We start from the raw sequence: 20,412 nt of genomic DNA, 5'->3' as shown, positions 1-20,412 counted from the left end.
CCTTCAAAATGATGAAACGAAGGAATTCACCCCAAAAGAAAGAGCAAGAAGAAACGACAGCCAGGGACTTAACCAACACAGATACAAGCAAGATGTCTGAACCAGAATTTAGAATCACAATAATAAGAATACTAACTGGAGTTGAAAATAGATTAGAATCCCTTTCTGCAAAGATACAAGAAGTAAAAACTAGTTAGGATGAAATTAAAAATGCCATAACTGAGCTGAAATCATGAATGGATGCCACGGTGGCAAGGATGGATGAGGCAGAACAAAGAATCAGTGATATAGAGAACAAATTATGGAGAATAATGAAGCAGAAAAAAGAGGGAGATTAAGGCAAAAGAGCATGATTTAAGAATTAGAGAAGTCAGTGGCTCATTAAAAAGGAACATCAGAATCATAGGGGTCCCAGAGGAGGAAGAGAGAGAAATAGGGGTAGAAGGGTTATGTGAGCAAATCATAGTGGAAAACTTCCTAGCCTGGGGAAAGACACAGACATCAAAATCCAGGAAGCACAGAGGACTCCCATTAGATTCATACTTGTACCCCTGTCTGACGCTTTTGCACAGATTTTGGCCCCATCACTGGAAACCAGAAAGATCACGATAACAGTCCTAACAACCATGCCTACATTGGGGAAAATTGCCTTCGTGCAAAGCATGTTCACAGGCATTATCCTTTTCAGTCTTATCATTGGTCTAACAATTGGTATGTGCCTAAGTAATTTCTGATGTGTGTTTTTTGTTTTAACAAGTGGGATCTTGTGCACAGTATCCTTTTGTCTTTCAAACTCATTTGTGGAGGTTTTGCCACATGTTTTAAAGCATTTAGTAGTCAAATTTGTTAAACCTTTATGACTTGTTTTATAAATCATAGAACTGATTTACTCATATTTTTCCTAAATTCTACTTATTTATTGATTTTATCTTAAAAAAATTTTTTTTTAAACATTTAAGTGTTTGGTCCATTGGTGATAAGGTAGCAATTCAGTTTTCTCTTTTTCACATGGCCTAGCTAATTATATCACCTCCACTGATGGACTAATCCAAAGGGCTTACTTCTGATGGGTCCCCGTTACTCCCTCTGGTATTCAGACTAAAAACAACACTTGTGTCAGAGAGGCTCAAAAGAAAGGCTCTATTTATTTCTGAAAGAATTCAGAACACTCTGAGGAGAGCCCCAGTTCTGCCCCTAACTCACAGGATGGCCTTGCACAGTTCCTTTCCCCACTGGGCACCTTGCTCTGAGTTTAAATATCTGCCCTACAGGGCCAAGAGAGAGGGTACAAAGTAATCTCTGGCATTGACAATTATACATCTAAAAGAGTCCTGAAAAATTCTTGCCTTAAGAAGAAGTGTTAATTAAAATAACACCAAGAAATCTTTTTTTTTTTTTTTTTTTTAATCTATCAGGCAAACACTGAAAAGATTGATGTACTTACTCACTGTTGGCAAAGATGTGGGAAAATAAACTCTGCTAAGCTGGCTGCTAATGGGAGTGTAAATTGATTCCGCTTTTTGGAGGAGGGCATGTTGGCCACATTTATTGAGGGTAAAATGCACACATCCTTGAACCCAGCTAGTCCACTTCGAGGAATTCTGAAAAGTAGAGGATGACATAAAGATATTTTCTGAAACATTCATCATTGAAAAAAAAGAAAACTGGAAACAACCCAAATATGCATCAATCAAAAGTTGGATAAATGATGATATAATGTCATAGTTAGGGGTGTTAACAAGAAAATCACACGTCCAAAAGAGAGTCGGTTACACTAGGCCATGTCACCAAACTGGGGCTCAGTAGCTAACCTAACTGCAGTCTCAACCTCCCCCAGAGATAGTTTTCAGAGGTCAGTTAGCAATATGCTCAGCACCAATAAGTTGATCTGTCACATGGGCCCTCTCCAGTCCCCAAAGGGAGATGAGATAATCCACCCATTAAGACCCTTTTGTCCCCCAAAGGAAGGTGACCTCACCCAAAATAATCCTTTCTCCTGTTATGATTTCCTTGCCCTGTCTTTAAAAACCTTTCCCTTTTGGGGTGCCTGGGTGGATCAGTCAGTTGAGCGTCTGACTTTGGTTCAGGTCATGATCCCACAGTTTGTGGGTTCTAGCCCCATGTTGGGCTCTGTGCTGACAGTGTGGAGCCTGCTTCAGGTTCTCTGGCTCCCTCTCTCTCTGCCCATCCCCTGTTTGTACACTCTTTCAAAAATAAACATTAAAAAATAATCATCATCAAATAAAAAGCTGTCCCTTTCTGTACCCCTTTGAGCTCCCCTCTACTTGCTAGATGGGATGCTGCCCAATTCACAAATTGATTCATAAAGCTAATTAGATCTTTAAAATTAACTTGAACTTTTGTTCTTTAACAGGGAGTTGAATTCTGGCTTCCCCACTTCCTAGCTATGTGACATCGTGCAAGTTACTTAACCTCTCTGTATCTTTCTCATTAGTAAAAATGGAGTGACGATGGAGTCTACCTCACAGTCTTCTTGTGAGGATTAAATAAGATAACACTCATATCTCTGTGCCTGGCACATAGTAAGCACCCCCAAAATATCAGCTATTATAACCATAATATACGTTTGGGTGAAAATTTGGAAGTTTACTGAGTGTCCTTTCAATGGAATATTGGATGCTATACTTGATTCTACAGGGGTCTAAGTCTTTCACTGTCTTTGACTAGGCTATTTCACAGCCCTGCAAATTTCAGAAAAGTTACGGTAATGCGAACTATTCTTGCCCACAGAAATGCAAATTGATCTTGGCCTGAAAATGTACAATTTTAAGAGATGATTTCAAACACCACTTTATTGCTCTAAAGATAATAACTGACTCTGCATCTATTGGCAAATTTATGTATAGATCTAGATCTAGATAGATCTGATTCTCCTTTGAACTAGCTTTAGTTTATTATTGGTTCTTTCATTAATTACTGTTAAATACAATCTTTGACAGGGGCACCTGGCTGGCTCAATCAGTAGAGCATGCAATGCCTGATCTCAAGGTTTTAAGTTCAAGGCCCATGTTCGATGTAGAGATTACTTAAAAATAAAATCTTTAAAAAAATTACAATCTTTGACAAGTGTTCATTTTATGTTTGTAAGTGAGTCACGATATTGACTTTTTAAAAATTGTAACAGTGTTTCTAGTATGATCCTATCTTCACTATAGAGATACATGTCTTTATATTCCTTAGAGAAAGCCAAGAAGGATGAACATAAAAATGTTTATGAAGACTATCTCAGGCGGGTGCCTGGCTGGCTGTCAGTGGAGCGTGTGACTCTTGATCTCAGGGGTTGTAAGTTCGAGCTCCCCATTGGATATAGAGATTACTTAAAAATAAAATCTTGAAAAAAAAAGAATATCTTGAGCAGGGGTAGGTAAATAATACAGTAAAACCTTGGTCCACGAGCATAAATTGTTCCGGAAATATGCTTATAAGCCAAAGCACTTGAATATCAAAACAAATTTCCCCAGAAGAAATCATGGAAACTCAGATGATTTGTTCCACAACCCAAAAATATTCATACAAAAATTATCGCAATACTGTAATATAATAAATAAAATACAAAATATAAAGAAAAATAAATAAATTAACCTGCACTTCCCTTTGAAAACCTTCGTGGCTGGTGTGAGGGAGACAAGAGAGAGGAAGGTTATTGTGTAGGACGACTTTCACTGTCACCAATGGAATCACTGCTCTCTATTGGCTCAATGGAATCTTCTTCTTTTCGTGCAACTTTAACAAGGAACCTATCCAATGACCTAGAATGAAGCAAAGCATTCCTAAGCTTATCCTTCTATGGAAAAGCAAAGGACCATCCATAGGTGCTCTGAAGTGACAAAAAATGCACTAGTGCCAGTTGTGGGCACCCCTTCCAACGTTCTGAAAAATCACGGACTTCTGCCAAACACCATAGCCTGAGACTGAGCATCTGAGCATGGGAGACATCACCCACAATCTCGCAGCAAGAGAGAGAAGAACTATTGGCTCAGCTGTGATCATGTGACATTCAGTGCCACATACTACCTGTTTGTACTACTTGTATTGCAAGACATCGCTTGTTTATTAAGTTAAAATTTATTAGAAACGTTTGCCTGTCTTGAGGAACACTCGCAGAACAAGTTACTTGCAATCCAAGGTTTTACTCTATTTCAGTTGACTTTGACTCTCTTCTTTGTACATTTCTATACTGTCCAAAAATTTTCATGATGAACATCTGTTTTTTTTGTTTGTTTGTTTTGGTTTTTTTCAACGTTTTTTATTTATTTTTGGGACAGAGAGAGACAGAGCATGAACGGGGGAGGGGCAGAGAGAGAGGGAGACACAGAATCAGAAACAGGCTCCAGGCTCCGAGCCATCAGCCCAGAGCCTGACGCGGGGCTCGAACTCACGGACTGCGAGATCGTGACCTGGCTGAAGTCGGACGCTTAACCGACTGCGCCACCCAGGCGCCCCCTGAACATCTGTTTTATGACAAGTTAAAAACAAAACAAAACAAAAACATTCTTTTTTTTAATTACATAGTTTTCATTTTTTTTTTAAATAACATAGTCTTTTTTTTTAATGTTTATTTATTTTTGAGAGAGAGAGAGAGAGAGAGACAGAGCTCAAGAGGGGAAGGGCCAGAGAGACAGGGAGACACAGAATCCAAAGCAGGCCCCAGGCTCCGAGCTGTCAGCACAGAGCCCAACATGGGGCTCTAACTCACAAATCGTGAGGTCATGACCCGAGCCGAAATCGGGTGTTTAACCGATTCGCCCTAAAACATTCTCCTTTTTAAAAGACATAACAGAAAACTCTCCTGCTGGAACCAGTCATTTGGGATGGGATGAGAGAGAGTTAAAAGAGGTCAAGTGTGAGCAGCTTCCTCACTCTCCAGGGCTCTGTGTTTGGTTATTTAGGTAAGGAAACCCCTTGGGAAGTGGGGAGCCCAGTTTAATTACCAGCAGACCTGTTTTTCCTGACATAGGGCACTCAGGCCCAGAACAATCTCAAGGGGCAAAGCCTCAAAGTCTTCTTAGTGACTGGGCTGGGGGTGGTCAAGTCTGAGGCTTGGACTTCAGTGCCGGCTCTTTCAGCCTCTTTGATCTTGAGCTGGTCAATTAATTCAGGTTCCAACCACAGAAACAGAAAGTCAGCCCTGGAGGAGACTCTGATCCCTTCCTACTACTGAAATGAAAACAAGCCTGGAGAGGGGAAGGAAACAGCAGAGGTCACAGAGCAAATTAGGAGTCACTCTAGAGAACCCCAGAATCCCAAGTTCTGGCCTAATGAGCTTCTACTCACCATAGTGGGTTGACTGTGAGGGGCCTCCAATGCTAAGCCAAGAAGACTAGCCCAAGAGAAGCAGCCATGTTGAACAGAACAAGCCAGGGCCAAGGTCAGGGCTGTGCTTTAGGAAAAGTCTTCTCACAGAATGGGGCAGGGGGTGGGGGTGGGGGTGGGGAGGGAGCTGTTAGCACACCCCTCCCCCATCTGGTGGCTGAGCCAGGAAAGGGAGTCTACTCTTGTGACTGAACAGTTTACAGACCTTTAATAAATTGCCATTGCAAAGCTGCCTGCCATTTTAATTACACTGGAAGAGAAAACGGACTGCACTTTTTTTGTTTGAGGAAAAACAGTGCTGGGGACTTTTGTTACATGAAGAGAGATGGAGATCTCCCTTGAAATGAAGCCCTGTGGGACAATAAGGTGGCATAAAGGAAAGGCTGAGCTCCTAGTGGGTCTGGAATTGGCTCTTCTTGGGGCTGGAGCTCGGCTGGGTCAAGGGGCCTCTCCTTGTGGTTCCTGCCAGGAACTGGGGAGAGAGGTGCCATCCCCCTTCCCGGGGACTGAGGGGGCCAGGCCAGGCCAGGCCATGGATTCTGGCATCCGGTCTTAAGTTCCTCATTGTTATGTGCAGTGTTCCCTAGCCTTGAGGCCCCAAATTGCACAATTTTGCCATTTCAATGGACTACCTACATTACTGTTCACTTAATATTTTTCTGTAAGTCTACTCACTTTCAATAATAAAGACATTTATGAGGTTACATCAATGGGAAATCAGCATCATTTCCATAAAAATAAATACAAGGAAAACAAAACAGTGTGATTAAACTCTAGCTAGATACTGTTGCCTGCTCTCTTGTTAGAAAGGGAGACTAGCGCGTGTTAGAGAACTTTTACAAGGATATTAGATACTCCAGGAGGCTTTCCTGATTTATTCAGAGGAAATGGAAGATAATGGAAAATAGAATGACTATCGCACAATGTGGTTCAGTGACTTAATGCCTTTGTGTGAAGCAGCTCCAATGAGATGTGGTTCCTCCACTATAAGCCAGACTTTGGACGGGGCCCTGCTCTCCCACCAACTAGCTGAGTGACTTTGGGAAAGTCCCTCACCCTCTCTGAACGCCTGATTCCTCACCTGTGAAAGGGAAATGCTGGCAGAAGTGAATCCAGAGGCTTCTCTGAGAGATAATAATGGTGATAATAATGAGGATGATAATGATGCTATCAGGAAGGCATTGGTAAAATTCCTTAAGCTAAACCTTGCAGTGTTAGGTATGCTTTGGGGAACTGAGTTAGTAGTCTGGGTCTTTGAGCAAAAGAAGAGCGGAGAGAACAGCTGCAGACAGGCCAGCAGATGAGCTGCCTGGTCAACAGAAATTAGCAACATACTAGGATGGATTTGTGGAAAATTAAAGCGTTCCCTGGGTTGGAAGAAATGTCAAGGAAGTAAAACTGAATGATACTGGACCTCTGATGGTCATGCAGGACAGGTGTTTGGACAATACTGGCTGAGTATTAAAGTGAAGGATAACTGGTGCACCTGGATGGCTCAGTTGGTTGAGCGTCCAACCCTTGATCTTAGCTTGGGTCTTGATCTCAGGGTTGTGAGTTCAGGCCCCATGTTGGGCCCCACATTGGGCTCCACGTTGGGCATGAAGCCTACTTAAAAAAATAAACAAATAAAAACAAAAATAAATAAGGTGAAGGATAACTACTAATAGCCAAACAACGAGGAGATGAGTATTATAGTTATTGTCCTCCACTTTACACACAAGGAAAATGAGACTATAATATTAGGTGACTGCCAGAAAATTTATAGCAAAATTACACTCCATGCTTTCATTCTTTTCAATATTTCAACAAATGCCTGAACATGCTTAAGCCCTGGGGCAGGGCAGCAATGGGATAGATACATACGAAGAAGGAGAAGGAGAAAGAGAAGGAGAAGGAGATGGAGGAGGAGGAGGAGGAGGAAGAGAAGAAAGAGAAGGAGATTTGCAAAAACAAAATGGACAATATGATCTTGTTTACGTAAAAGAAAAAAACAGCAAAGTTATATCTTCATGTATATGCATCCATACGTACAGAGGCTTAGAAATAGATCTGATAGCAGTGTTAATGATTGGGTAGAGTCAGGTAGGGAAACAGGGGACTTTAGCTTTACCTGTATTGTTTGAGGTAGTAGTAATAATAAGTTTCTATATTATTTGGCTTATTAAAAAATTAAAAATGACGGTCATGAGCTGAACTGTGTTCCATCCCCAAATCATATGATGATAGGCCTAATGTCAGTACCTGAGAACGTGGCTGTATCTGGAGATAAGGTTTTTAAGAGGTAATGAAGCCAACACGAGGTCATCAGGATGGGCCCTAATCAAACACGACTAGCCTCCTTATAGGCAGAGGAAATTTGGGACCCAGAGACACACACAGGGAAGACCACATGAAGACACAGGGAGAAGACGGCCATCAGCAAGCTGAGGAGTGAGGCCTCAGAAGAAATCAACCCCCAGACATCTTGGTCTTGGACTTTCAGCCTCCAGAATTGTGAGAAAATAAATTTCTGTTGTTTAAGCCACCCAATCTGTGATATTTGTTATGGCATCTGTAAATGAAAAAAAAAAATTCAATAACACTTGTTCAGGATGGTAAGGAAGCCTTTATTCTGGACTATAGTCTTAGGTATAGGGGCTGTGATGGGATTTTACAATGGGGGAAAGAGATGGGCTCAACTCCAAGCACCACGGGCTAGTAGGAATTTGTAGCCAGGGAGTAGCGTGGGGTCAGGGGATGGAAATTTACTAAGAGGAAACAACAAGGATTAGGGGGGCTACTGGCTATATCGACCTAACAGGATTTTAATTGAAGACAGGCCCAGTGTTGAGATATCACTCGATGGATGGTGGAGGATGAGGAACCTGATTGGACGGTGAGGGTGATCAGGTATCAAGAGTTGGGGGTTCTTGCTAAAATGACTTAGTAGGGTTCTTACTAAAACTGGATTTTATAGCAAAATGCACAGATGGGTCTAAGAGAAGGTCCAGGAGGGTGACCAAAGTTAGCTCAAGCAAAGAATTTTTGTCACAGTCCCAGCAAATTAATACAATGACCAAAGTAAGTTCCTGACTTCCAGGCATTCTAGCCTTGTGGGAGAAGCGGCTAATGGTAGAACCTCACTATGATACTGGGAAAACTGGGGGACATACTGCAAATGCACAAATGAGGTACTGCAAATACATGGACCTGGGGGTGGGGGGACAGAATTGAGTCTGGCAGGTTTCACAGAGGAAGTGGCTTTTGAGCTGGGCCTTGAATGATGTGTAGCAGAAGGAACTTGGGGGTATGTTGGTGGTTGGAGGGGGGATGGGAAAGACGGGGACTATTTCTGGAGGAAACACGTAAGTAAAGGTCTGGCAGTGAAGATCTGTCCTGGGTCAGGTTAAGACGGGGGAGCCACACCTGAGCACTGGCTTTATAAGAGGACTGGGGAGATGTAGCTGAAAGTGTTCTTTGGAAGGGGCCATTTGTCGGCTATTGGCCATCATGGAGGGAGTAACAGCATCATATCTGCTTTGTGGGAAGACCACCCTGACAGTCCATGAACCGGGGGTTGAAAAGTGATGGTCCGAGCACCTTTCAGATCCACAGAAATGCTTTGTTTGACACACCTCATTTTTTTTTTTTTAACTAATTAACTGTTCTAACAGTTCACAAATTATAACTACTAGATTTAAATAATTTAATCAATAACGTATTAGTAGAATTTGAATTTATATAATATTTATAATAAATAACATTATACAGACCAACAAAATAAAATTAATTGTAATTATGTTAACTTATACATAAATTATAAATATTATTAATAAATTGGAAGAACTCGTAAAATTTCAGAGTTTTTTGAAAATCTTTTAATGGGCAATGTGGCTTGAATTGTGTCCCACATCAGGTATGTTGAAATAGTCCTCACCCTTAATACCTGTGAATTTGACCTAATTTGGATACAGAGTCTTCGCAGATGCAATTAAGACGAGGTCATGCTGGAGCAAGAGAGGCCCTTCATCCAATACGAACTGTGTCCTTACAAGCAGAGACAAGGGACACAGAAACACCAGTGGAAAAATGCCATGTGGCTGATGACAGAAGCAGAGATCGGAACAATGTACCTTGAAGCCAAGCAAGAGCGAGGATTGACAGCCACCATCAGAAGCTAAAAGAGGCAAGGAAAGATTCAACCACTTAATCCTCCTCACAACATTATATAAAAACCTCACGCTACAGATGAGAACACTGAGGCTCAGAAAGGTTACATGGCTTAGATGATAAGAACCGACACTGCCCCATTGCCTACTAGGTGCCAGGCACTGAGCTGAGCACTTAACGTGTGAGCTCACTGAATCCTCACCATACCTTTGAGGTATTATTTCCCCAATTATTTCCCGCCTCCCCTGCTGTGATGAGGAAAGTGAGGTACCAAAGGGCAAGTAACTTGCTCAAGTTAGTCACCACTGAAGCTGGATGATGGATGTAGCACTCCACTCCATGCTTCTGTCTGGATCCACAGCCCTTGCTCTACAAAGGCGCAGACTTGTTAGTTAAGGGGTTGTTTACCTTTCATTCATTTGTTCATTGATGAGTGTCTAATGCTTGATGTGTTTTTGAAGGGGGCAGCTGGGTATAGCACGGAAAGCATAGGCTCAAGTGTTCAGAGTCTTGGGTTCTGGTCTAGCCTGGGCCTCAGTTTCCCCATATGTGAAATGTGGGGATTCTACTGGCCAATCTTGAAGGTCCCTTCTTGCACCAAACGTCTATTTTTCTGTGATTCCCCAGCCTTGGGAAGAAGTTACAGATCACTAATACAATAGCTCAGGATGCTAACTCATTGGCCAATGTCTCCACTAATGACAGACAAAGCCAGGATTTTAATCCAAGTACACTTGACTCTCAAAGCTTCTGCACTTCCTCCTGAGTTCGGAAAAGAGAGGAACTAAAACAGAGGCCCAAGGACATACAACTGCCAAACCAGATCTGTGCAACACAACTGGGACCACTGACCGAAGACCAGGAGTTCTGACTGGGGAGCTGGCCTGGCATGGGCCTATTACACCCTCTTGTGGAGCATGTCTGAAATGCTCCGTTCTGCCAGCTTTTTCATTTCGGTACCAGAATAGATGTAAGAATCCCGGAAACAGGAAGTAGTTGTCCTAATAGATTTGAAAACCAGCAACTCCAGCTATTGTCCTAAAACAGAGACTGTTTGCAGGCGCCTGGGTGGCTCAGTGGGTTAAGCATCTGACTCTTGACTTCAGCTCAGGTCATTATCTTGCTATTCCTGGGTTCAAGCCCCACGTCCAGCTCCAGGCTGAGAATGCAGAGCCTGCTTGGGAATTCTCTCTCTCTCCCTCTCTCTGTGCCCCTCCCCTACCTCTCTCTCTCTCCCAAAACTAAATATGCTTAAAAAACAAACAAAGATTGTTTGAAGGCATCAAATAATACAATAAACTTAAAAAAAAAAATCCAGAGACTGTTAGAAGGCACCCTTCACTTAGGGAAGCCCAGCTGCCCTGTATTCATTTATCGATGAAACAGATCACTTGTTGTTTCTGTTTTTACATCTTGTACATACATTCTGTTTTACATCTTGTATCAGGTATAAAGCAGTAACACAAATGTACCTTTCCTCCTTAGTTCACGGTGAGGGAGGTCAGACATTAAACCTGTAAAACCCAGAATACATTCAAAGGCAAGAAAGAATTTTTCCTTCACATTCCCTTTTCCCTGTTTTCTCTCCAATATCTGGAGAAGAAAAGGATCTTTAGCAAGACCAAAGAATGAGAGATGAAGACTTTTAAGCCTAACAGTTCATTAAAATTATGTCTATCTGCTCTCAAAAGTTTCATTTGTGTCACAGATGCTGTGTTTTGGGGATTCTAAAATAACTCAGTCCTCACCTATACTGAAGTGCTAGTCCCTCTTCTCCCAGGGAAATCAGCAGCAGTGCCCAGATTTAAGCTTGGAGTCTGCAGGGATCTCCTCCAGGAGGGACCTGACATCGTGGCCACCCAAGAAGGATGGGAATAAGGGGGGCAGGTTATGGTGGAGAGGGATTTTAGATATATTCCTAACCTTCACAACAATCCAAAATGGGGTACCATATACCTATTTTACAGACGAGGAAACTAAGGCCCAGAGAGATTCAAAAGCTTGCCCAAATCTAAGAGCTAATAGGCTACAGAGTTGGAATTTAAGTGTTAGAAAAGCAATAGATTAGGAATCCAAAGCCTGGTTTTTCATCATAGGTCTAAACTGGCTTGCTAAGCAACTGCTGACCAAGTCAGTTAACATCTCAGATCTCTGTTTTCCCTTCTGCATAATGGAGGCTTGGCTCAAAAGGCGTCCATGGACCCTTTCTGGTCCGCCAGTATTCGAGGCTGAGCAGAAAAACAGGATGGGGGCCCTGAGGGGCTCCAATGGACAGGAGGAGAGAGGAGCTCAAGTCCAAGTACAATCATTATTCACTGAAGAGTGAATCACTGACGAGCGAATGCCCTGTTAACTGTGATGTGTGATCACCTGACAGCCTCTCATAGCTTGGCTCTCATAGTAGCTCTCATAGCTTTCTTGGGAAGAGAACACAGAACTTCTGAAACCTCAGATTCCCTTATCCAGCAGACTTTAAAGTTTTAAACAGAAGTACCATCCATTAAAAAAAACTTAAAACATTAACTGCTATGTGAGGGTTTGGGGGGGGGAGGGGAGGGAGTGTTTAAGGAGGGAATTGACAGGGTCAGAGACCACCTAATTAGACCTCACAGTATGCCAGGGAGGTTCAAATACGTGGGCCCTATCCCCTCTCAACCCCTTCCCAAAATGTGTGTGTTTGGGGCAGCACAGCAGGAACGGAAAAGGGAAGGCCCAACCCTTTGCCCTGGACCCTATTCCAGCCAGTCTCTCTGATCAGCTGAACCTACGGGAGTCTTGTTCTCCCATTTGTCCCGTTGTCTTTCCCTCTCCCAATTACTTTTATTATTCTGCAGAAACTCTTCTGATCTCAGTTGAATGCTGTGACAGCAGATAAAGGTGTTTTTCTTTCCCAACAGACATGGAGAGACTGCTTCAGGAGCTACTGATGGGCCCTCAGAAATGTAATTGCAACTACTGTTTCCCGTGGGCTTCTTCATACCAGGCACTCTGCTAAGAGCTTGGCATGCTTTACCTCATCTTCTCTTCACAACCACCGGAGGAATTAGATACTACGATTTCCTAATTTTGGAGGCAAGGAAATGAAGAATTAGAGACCTCATGGAACTTATCCAAAGGCACACAGCTCCTAAGAGGCCGGGCTGGGGCTCAAATCCAATTATGGTGTTGGGTAATTTCTGACCTGTCAGTTTGGGTCCTTCTTGTAGTTGTTGGTTCTGTTATGGTTGCTTCTTCCGCTGTTTCTAAGCCTCGCTCTTTGTTCACCAAAGACGGTAGAGGGGAACCCCTTTTCTCCAGTCTGGGTTTCAATTGGAAGGGTTTTTTTCTAACCTCATTTCCTGCTTCCTCTCCCTGCTTTATCCATTCCTGCATAGATGAGGAATGGCTCTTTTGATAAATTTGAAAACACCCGGTCGTGCCTATTCAACATTGTCCTTCTTACGGGGAGGGAGCCGCTCCTGGGGCTCTGCCCCCCTTTAGCAGTGGGAGCTGTCCTAGTCTTTGCAGCCCAGGTCTGGGATTCATTATTAGTGGTGCCCTTCAGCTACCAGCTCTGAAAGCTTCTTTGCCAGCCTGGCTTCTTATCACTAGTAAAGGCGATCTTTTTGTTTTCTTCCCCAACCTGTTCAGAACTCAGGCAAAGTAATCGGGATGCTATTTACTCAGAGTCCCTCAGAGAGCCCACATGGGGTAGCCTGAGGGAATTACACTGGTGGGAGAGTTTCATGGTCTGCTGCTAGTTCCAATCCTTACCTTGGTGGCTTCAGAGTAGAACTCCAACTTCCTCAGGCCTTCGAGCGCTATTGCCTGCCCCCTCTTAGGCAAAGGGCAGTGTGGCAGAAATGGCTAGAGGTTTCTCAGTATCTGTTCTTCTCTCCTTCTATTAATAATAGTCCTCCCCAGAATAAAGACTAGATTTCCCAATGTCCCTTGCATTTAGGTGTGGCCACGTGACTCATCAATGCCATGTGAGTAGAAGTGATGAGCACAACTTCTGTGTCATACGTGAAAGAGAAGGCACTTTCTATCCACTTCTTTCTCTCTCCTCTACTGGCTGGAATGGGACATGATGGTGGAAGCTATGTTTTGGGGGTAGCAGTGCAATAACCAAGGAAGAGCTTAAAAATTGCCACCTGAAAGCTGCTATATCACCCCTAGATTACCTATCCAAACTTTTATGTGAGAGAGGAGTAAACTTCTACCTTGTGAAAGCCTCTATCATTTTTCGGTCCCATAGTTACAGCATCTGAACCCATGTATCCTAACTAACACAGGTAGGGGCCCAAGAAGTTGCTTCCCGATTTCGAGGAGGGGTGTAAGGCTCTGGCGCCTGATTCACATGTATGAGGGAATCAGTGAATGAGGGAAAGATAGAAGGATAGAGCATCTGTTGGATGCTTGGAATATTCTAGATAACTGTGCCTGGTACTTTCAGTTACACTTTCTCAGTTGACCTAGACAACAATTCCATTGGGGTACATTTATTATTCCATTTTGTAGTTTAGGATCTGAGAAGTAATTTGACTAATGTCAGGTAATTAATAAAATGTTTGCTAGAAATGGAGCTACAGTCACCATGCTTCTTAAAACCATATTCTTTCATCCGCAGCATACCACTCACTCACCAAATATTGTACAACAATATTTGAAATCTTGCCCCCATTGGAAGCCGACCCTCCATGGGTCTCTTGTTGTTTCTGCACACTTTGTGAGCACAAGGACTATCATTTGTCCCAGACTATTTTTTTTCTTTTCTTTTTTTAATCTTTATTTATTTTTGAGAGAGAGAGAGAGCAGAGGAGGAACAGAGAGAAAAGGAGACACAGAATCCGAAGCAGGCTCCGGGCTCTGAGCTGTCAGCACAGAACTGGACATGGGGCCGTGAGACCATGACCCGAGCCGAAGTCGGACGCTTAACGGACTGAGTCACCCAGGTGTCCCTCCCAGACTATTTTTTCAAGGATGTTTATATACCAAAGAGCCTTCGAAAATAGAAATAGTTTCCCTTCAGAGTAAAGGACAGAAATGCTCACTCTCCACTAGGAAAGATTTGGTTTCCCTAAGCTCAGAGTTCCCTTCCTGTAACATATTGTGTGTTCAGACAGCCAAGAACTGAGGCAAAAGTGTTGATGTATGTGTTGCATGAACTGTTGTGAATAATACAGTCCTTTGTCTCTGACCCAGAGGTTTTGCGTCTTTTTGCATCTTCTGCTTCTATCCAGGAAACTGCATTAGGCTAAATTATTAGCTTGCAACTAAGGTAAAATCTCAGTTCTTGACAGCACCTGCCATATTTGTACCATGGTGACAGTCACCATCAGTTTGATACACTTGTGTCACATCACACACGCTTTTAACCTACATTATTTCAACTAAATGTAAAAGGTCAACAGAGCAATAAAGAAAATCATACTATTCTGCATGTGATAAAAGAGCCAAATCTGCTATTTTCTTAGTACATTTCAGTTCATCCTGTAGATCTCATGGTGTGGTCATTTGCCATAGTAAGTGTGATTCTAAAGTTGAAAGATGCACATTTTTTAGGGGCACCTAGGTGGTTCAGCTGGTTGAGTGTCAGACTTCAGCTCAGGTCATGATCTCATGGTTCATGGGTTTCAGCCCCACATCGAGCTCTGTGCTGATAGCTCGGGAGCCTGGAGCCTGCTTTGGATTCTGTGTCTCTCTCTCTCTCTGCCCCTCCCCCACTCATGTTCTGTCTCTCTGTGTCTGTCAAAAATGAAACATTTTTTAAAAAAAAGAGAGATGCACATTTTTTTCACGTAACATGGCCTCTAAATCTAAACCGCTCACTTCTTTTGGTGGTCAGCCAAAGAGATGGCCATCAGATCTGACAGCACAGGAAAACTAAGAAACAATAAACAGTCTCTAGTGTGGAGCTTTCCTGAGGAATTTAAGTATACTTTTCACCTTATGTAATTCTGCTGTGGTTGTTAGGAGAAGTCATGCCCTAATAAACTGTAATGCCAGAGGATTACAGTTTGGGGGGATTGGTATAAGATCTATGGGTACGTTGGAGGGGGGACTATTTTAATGGTCACAGCATTTCTTTTCCAATTGAGTATATCATGTACTCATCCTTACATTTATGCATTATTTTCTTCTTTTGTATCATGAATTTGCATCGAATCCTTTTTCATATCCAGAGACTAAAAAGTCTCATGTGCTTGATTATGACTTCTCTGTCAATCTGCTAAATTTTTAAGTACATCAATTGCTATTTCTTTTTTGGTTGATGTAGTATTTTTTATTTGTTTTTACTTAATTGAATTATGTATCACTGGAGATTAACCAACTACACTTAAAAATGCACTTAAAAATTAGGTTCTTAAATAAAATTCAGAGTACAGATTGTTTTGGTTTTGCTATGTCTTCAATATCATCCAGGAACTAGAACACCAAAATTTTAGTATCTGGTTCTAGATTTATGGCAACTCCAAAACCACTGGACAAAACGGGGTGAGTGGAGAGAGAGAGAGACAGACGGACAGACAGAGAGACAGAGAGAGAGAGAGACAGAGAGGGAAAAAATATATAACCTAAGACTAGGAACAAAAATTCTAAAATGCATGAGCAAAATTAACCAATGTAATTAAGCCTATAAAACCAATTAGGAGATGAACTAATTTGGTTTAAATACACACAATAGATAGATCTGAAAATAACTTCAAATTTTTAGGCTCTGGAGAAAGATAAAGACCAGGAAAACATCGATTTTTATTAAAAACTATAAAAATATAAACAGGGAGAAATGAAACAAGAATGGGTAGATATGACAAAGAATCAGTACCTGGAGTGATCCCAATTCTCTCTCCCTAGGAACGGGTAGCCCCTTGGACATTTGCTGTATCTTCCAGCTGACCGCCAACTTGTGTCATTTACACCACATGCCGATGATGAACATTTCTTTGCCGCGCTCCAATCTAGGACTGAAAAGTCAAGGTATGTATGGGTTGATGGGGCAGTTTCAGTGCCTCCCCATCTACAGCCCTCCACCATACCATCCAAAGCCCCTTGCCATGTGGTCTCTCTCGTGTGTTTTCCTTGGCCAGAGATGCAACAGCGTAGAGCATATCAGTAAGTCTGATGCTCAAATAGCTACTGGGGAGTTGCCAGTCTCCTCTTCCTATAGGCACACCTAATCTTCACTAGTGATTCCCTTGGACCCCTGTTCCCTTGCTTCTAGGAAGGGATATAATCCCCCCATGGAGAGACAGGAAGGGATACGTCTCTTTCCAGAACACCACTCTTTCCCAAAGGCTGACTTCCCTCTCAACTCTCCATTCTTTCCACTGATTAGTGGTGATGGTTTATCTGTGAGGAGAAGGGATGGGCATGGAGAATGGGCCGGGTGTATCGGAGTGGAGATAGGGCTTGGTGGAAGGGCTGGTTTCTCCAACCAATGGCTCTTCAAATGTCCTCCTGGAAGACAGCTAGTTCCAGTAACTGGCGGTGGGTACCTTATGTACTTTTTGATTTTTAGATTTGGCCTCAGCAGCAGTTTCAGGACAGTAGGAAAAATCCCTCTCAATGTCCATTTACACACATATGTGTATATATATATATATATATATATATATATATATATATATATTTCCCCTTCCCTTACAAAAAAGGTGTCCATTCATTTATTTTGAGAGAGAGGGAAAGAGAGAGAGAGCAAGTGTGAGTGGGTGAGCCACACAGAGAGAGAGAGAGAGAGAGAGAGAGAGAATCCCAAGCAGGCTCTGCACTGTCAGCACGGAGCCCCATGTGGAGCTCCACCTCATGGTTCATGAGATCGCGACCTAAGCCAAAACCAAGAGCCAGAAGCTTAACTGACTCAGCCACCCAGGTGCCTCTCCCCTTTCTTTTATAGTTTAACGAATGTCGGCATACTATTTGCTTTTCTTATTTTTTTCACTTGAAGTATTCCTTAAAGATAGTTCCATATCAGGACATACTATGTGCCTCAGTCTTTTAATTGCTGCATATATTACACAATATGGATGTATTAAAATTTATTAGGGGCGCCTGGGTGGCTTAGTCGGTTGAACGTCTGACTTCGGCTCAGGTCATGATCTCACAGTCTGTGAGTTCAAGCCCTGCGTCGGGCTTTGTGCTGACAGCTCGGAGCCTGGAGCCTGCTTCGGATTCTGTGTCTCCCTCTCTCTCTGCCCCTCCCCCACTCATGCTCTGTCTCTGTCTCAAAAATAAATAAAAACATTAAAAATTTTATTATAACAGCTCTCTAGTGATAGTTTGTCTCTAGTCTTTTACAAACAGTGCTGTAACCAATATTTTGTGTATATATCTCTTTTCATATAAGCAGCCTTAAAGAAAAAAGTTAACTAGGAACCCTAACAGGCATCCAATGGACAGTTCTAATTATGCTGCAGTTGATCACATACACCTCTCCTTTGAAAATTGTGATTTATTACAAGAATTGACAATCTCTATAGTCTTTAATTGTATTGCTTAGCATGTAATAGACACATTATATTCACAACAATGTTTCTCTTCAATGCTGCATCCAGGGTAACCTCTTCCACACAGACTTCAGTAACAATTAGAAATCTATACTTAATGGGGCCCACTGGCTCAGGTCATGTTCTCACCTGAGTTCGAACCTGTGTCAGGCTCTGTGCTGACAATCCAGAGCCTGGAGACTGCTTTGGATTCTCTTTCTCTCTCTCTCTCTCTCTCTCTCTCTCTCTCTCTCCCCCCCCCCCCCCCCAACCCTCCCCCACTCATGCTCTCTCTCTCCTTCAAAATTAAATAAACATTAAAAAAATAAAAGGAATCTACACTTAAGCTGCTAACAAGTGGAAACAAGGGATGAAGTCTAGAATGGGGCTTAGGAATGGGTGCTCTGAAGTTATATGTGCCTGAGTTCAAGTCCCAGCGCTACCAATATTTATGTATTTTATAGTTTCTGACCTGTATGACACACAGTTTTATCATTCATAAGATGGGGTGAATATAGTACTGACTTCATGGGGATGTTGCGGGGACTAAATAAGAAAGTATACATGATTCCTAGGTCAGTTCCTACTTCACAGAGGGACTTCATGCAAATTCCCCCAGGGGCCAAGACGGGAAGGAGAGGCAGAGAATGGACTTGGGAGCCAGGCTGTCTGGATTCAAGTCCTGGGTCTGTCACTTCCTAGTTGTGGCTTCAGGCAAGTTACTCTACTTCTCTGGACCTCAGTTTTCTTATCTTTAAAATGGGAGACGAAAAATAAAAATAAAAAACTAAAATATAAATAAAATGGGGATGATGGTCCTCTCTACCTTATAATTTGGTTGCCAACTCAAATCATCAATACAAGGAAACTGCTTAGAACACTGCATGGCACATGGAAACCTAGGTATTATTTTTTTCAAGGTCATCTCTTTCATTCCCCTGCCTCTGAGCAATCATTTACTCCAGAAGCATTTCCTAACCATTTGCTATACATGAAGTTTTCAATTCAGGTGACAATTGGATATATAGAAACTCTCTAGCCAGACCTAAGCTCACAGTTGGACAAGTAAAGGCAATTCATCCACAGCTTTCATATTTACTTCGCATAGGCGAATTTCTTGATTTCAGAGATGTTAAATTGTGACCGCAAACAAACTATACTTATTGGAGTTAAGGAATACAGGGGGAAAAAAGAATATAGGAATAGAAGCATAGACCTATAGGGCTAGAAGAGATTCCAATATTACCTTATCCTGGATTATCACATAATAGCCATTCCTATGTATTAAATATTTATATGTCAAGCATTTTGTACATATTACCTCACTTAATTTTCAAAAGGACCCATGTGTGATAGGTATCATTATCCTTATTTTGCAGAAAAGATTGAGGATCTGAGAAATCAAGTGACATGCCCAATGGTGGGTCATTCGTAAGATGAAAATGAGGTATTCGCACACAGGTCTTTCTAAAAATAAGAGGTTTGTAACCTGTCATGCACTTTCCCAAAGAAATCTCACTCGTCTGTAGCAAAGATAGCTTATGAAAGCTCTTCGGTGTCTAGAGAGAGCTTGAACTTCATTTTGGGTGACTGAGACAGGGCAGTCTTATCCATTAGCTACAACAGGCACAGTGCCCACAAAAATGTTTTAAGTGCTTTTAAAAGTCAGGGAAAAAAAGATGAACTTGTAGGTCAAAGAAAATGTTTTGCTGTACAACATTGATATATTCATCTCTATACCAATTTAGTTGTAAAATGTGAGCTATACAAGAATATGCATGTTTGTACATAAATATACATATGTATATGTTATCTATCTACCTACCTATCTACCCACCTCCACAAACACAAGGCCAATGTGTCGCGGTTCCACGAAAGTCATAACGCGGCCTTGCGAAGTGCGCTAAACTTTCTGGGAAGGGGAGAATAGCAGACCAAGTTGGAGGGTGGGAAGCGGTGGACAAATTGTGGAAAATGTGGTAACAATTTCTCTGCTCCCATCAAAGGAATCCTAAAAGAGAGGTTAAAAAGACAAAGGTGAAACAGAATAGGAAGCGCCCACGTTCTAGTCGCATGATCTTGGGACCAGTGACTTGATCAACGTGAACCTCAGTTTCGCCATAGATAAAATGGGGATAGGTACCTGGGACCTGGTTAGGGACCCAAAGTGCTCACTGCTACGTAGGAATCGTTCAATACATTCACGTTGAGTGAACGCTGTAATTGTATGGTTAGCATCGTGGCCGGTGTACCACATGCGTCCAGTAGGTAGTAGTCGGTGGCATTAAAAATTGTAAAAAGTCCAGAAAAGTGGCAAACCTAGCCCTCCAAGACCTACTGGTCTCTCCGTAGGTTCCACGCGAACCTGCGCAGTAACTTCTCTAGAAGGCGAGAGCACGCGAACGCGCTTGCGCGAAGCGCTTTCCTCCGCCCCTTCAGGCGCCACGGTCAGTGGGGCGGGCCT

At 42.4% G+C, this 20,412-nt stretch overlaps 1 long non-coding RNA gene across 3 annotated transcripts; it reads right to left on the bottom strand.

Annotated features, from left to right (window-relative positions):
• Window positions 1-704: 704 nt before the first annotated feature.
• LOC125920940 (uncharacterized) lies at window positions 705-20,408 on the bottom strand. 3 transcript variants are annotated; one of them, XR_007457261.1, is made up of 4 exons: window positions 20,287-20,408; window positions 19,774-19,959; window positions 16,292-16,430; window positions 705-1,601 (listed from the first exon to the last, which is right to left on the bottom strand). It is a non-coding gene; the product is annotated as an uncharacterized LOC125920940 (long non-coding RNA). The 3 variants fall into 3 exon arrangements; XR_007457260.1 differs by lacking the exon at window positions 20,287-20,408 and adding an exon at window positions 20,092-20,280; XR_007457259.1 differs by lacking the exon at window positions 20,287-20,408 and having other exon boundaries at window positions 19,774-20,280.
• Between the last annotated feature and the right edge of the window lie 4 nt (window positions 20,409-20,412).

The sequence above is a fragment of the Panthera uncia genome, chromosome D4 (genome assembly GCF_023721935.1).
Source record: "Panthera uncia isolate 11264 chromosome D4, Puncia_PCG_1.0, whole genome shotgun sequence".
Lineage (NCBI taxonomy): Eukaryota > Metazoa > Chordata > Mammalia > Carnivora > Felidae > Panthera > Panthera uncia.
Note: the sequence above shows the minus strand (reverse complement) of the source record. Positions and strands in the feature narration are given on the sequence as shown.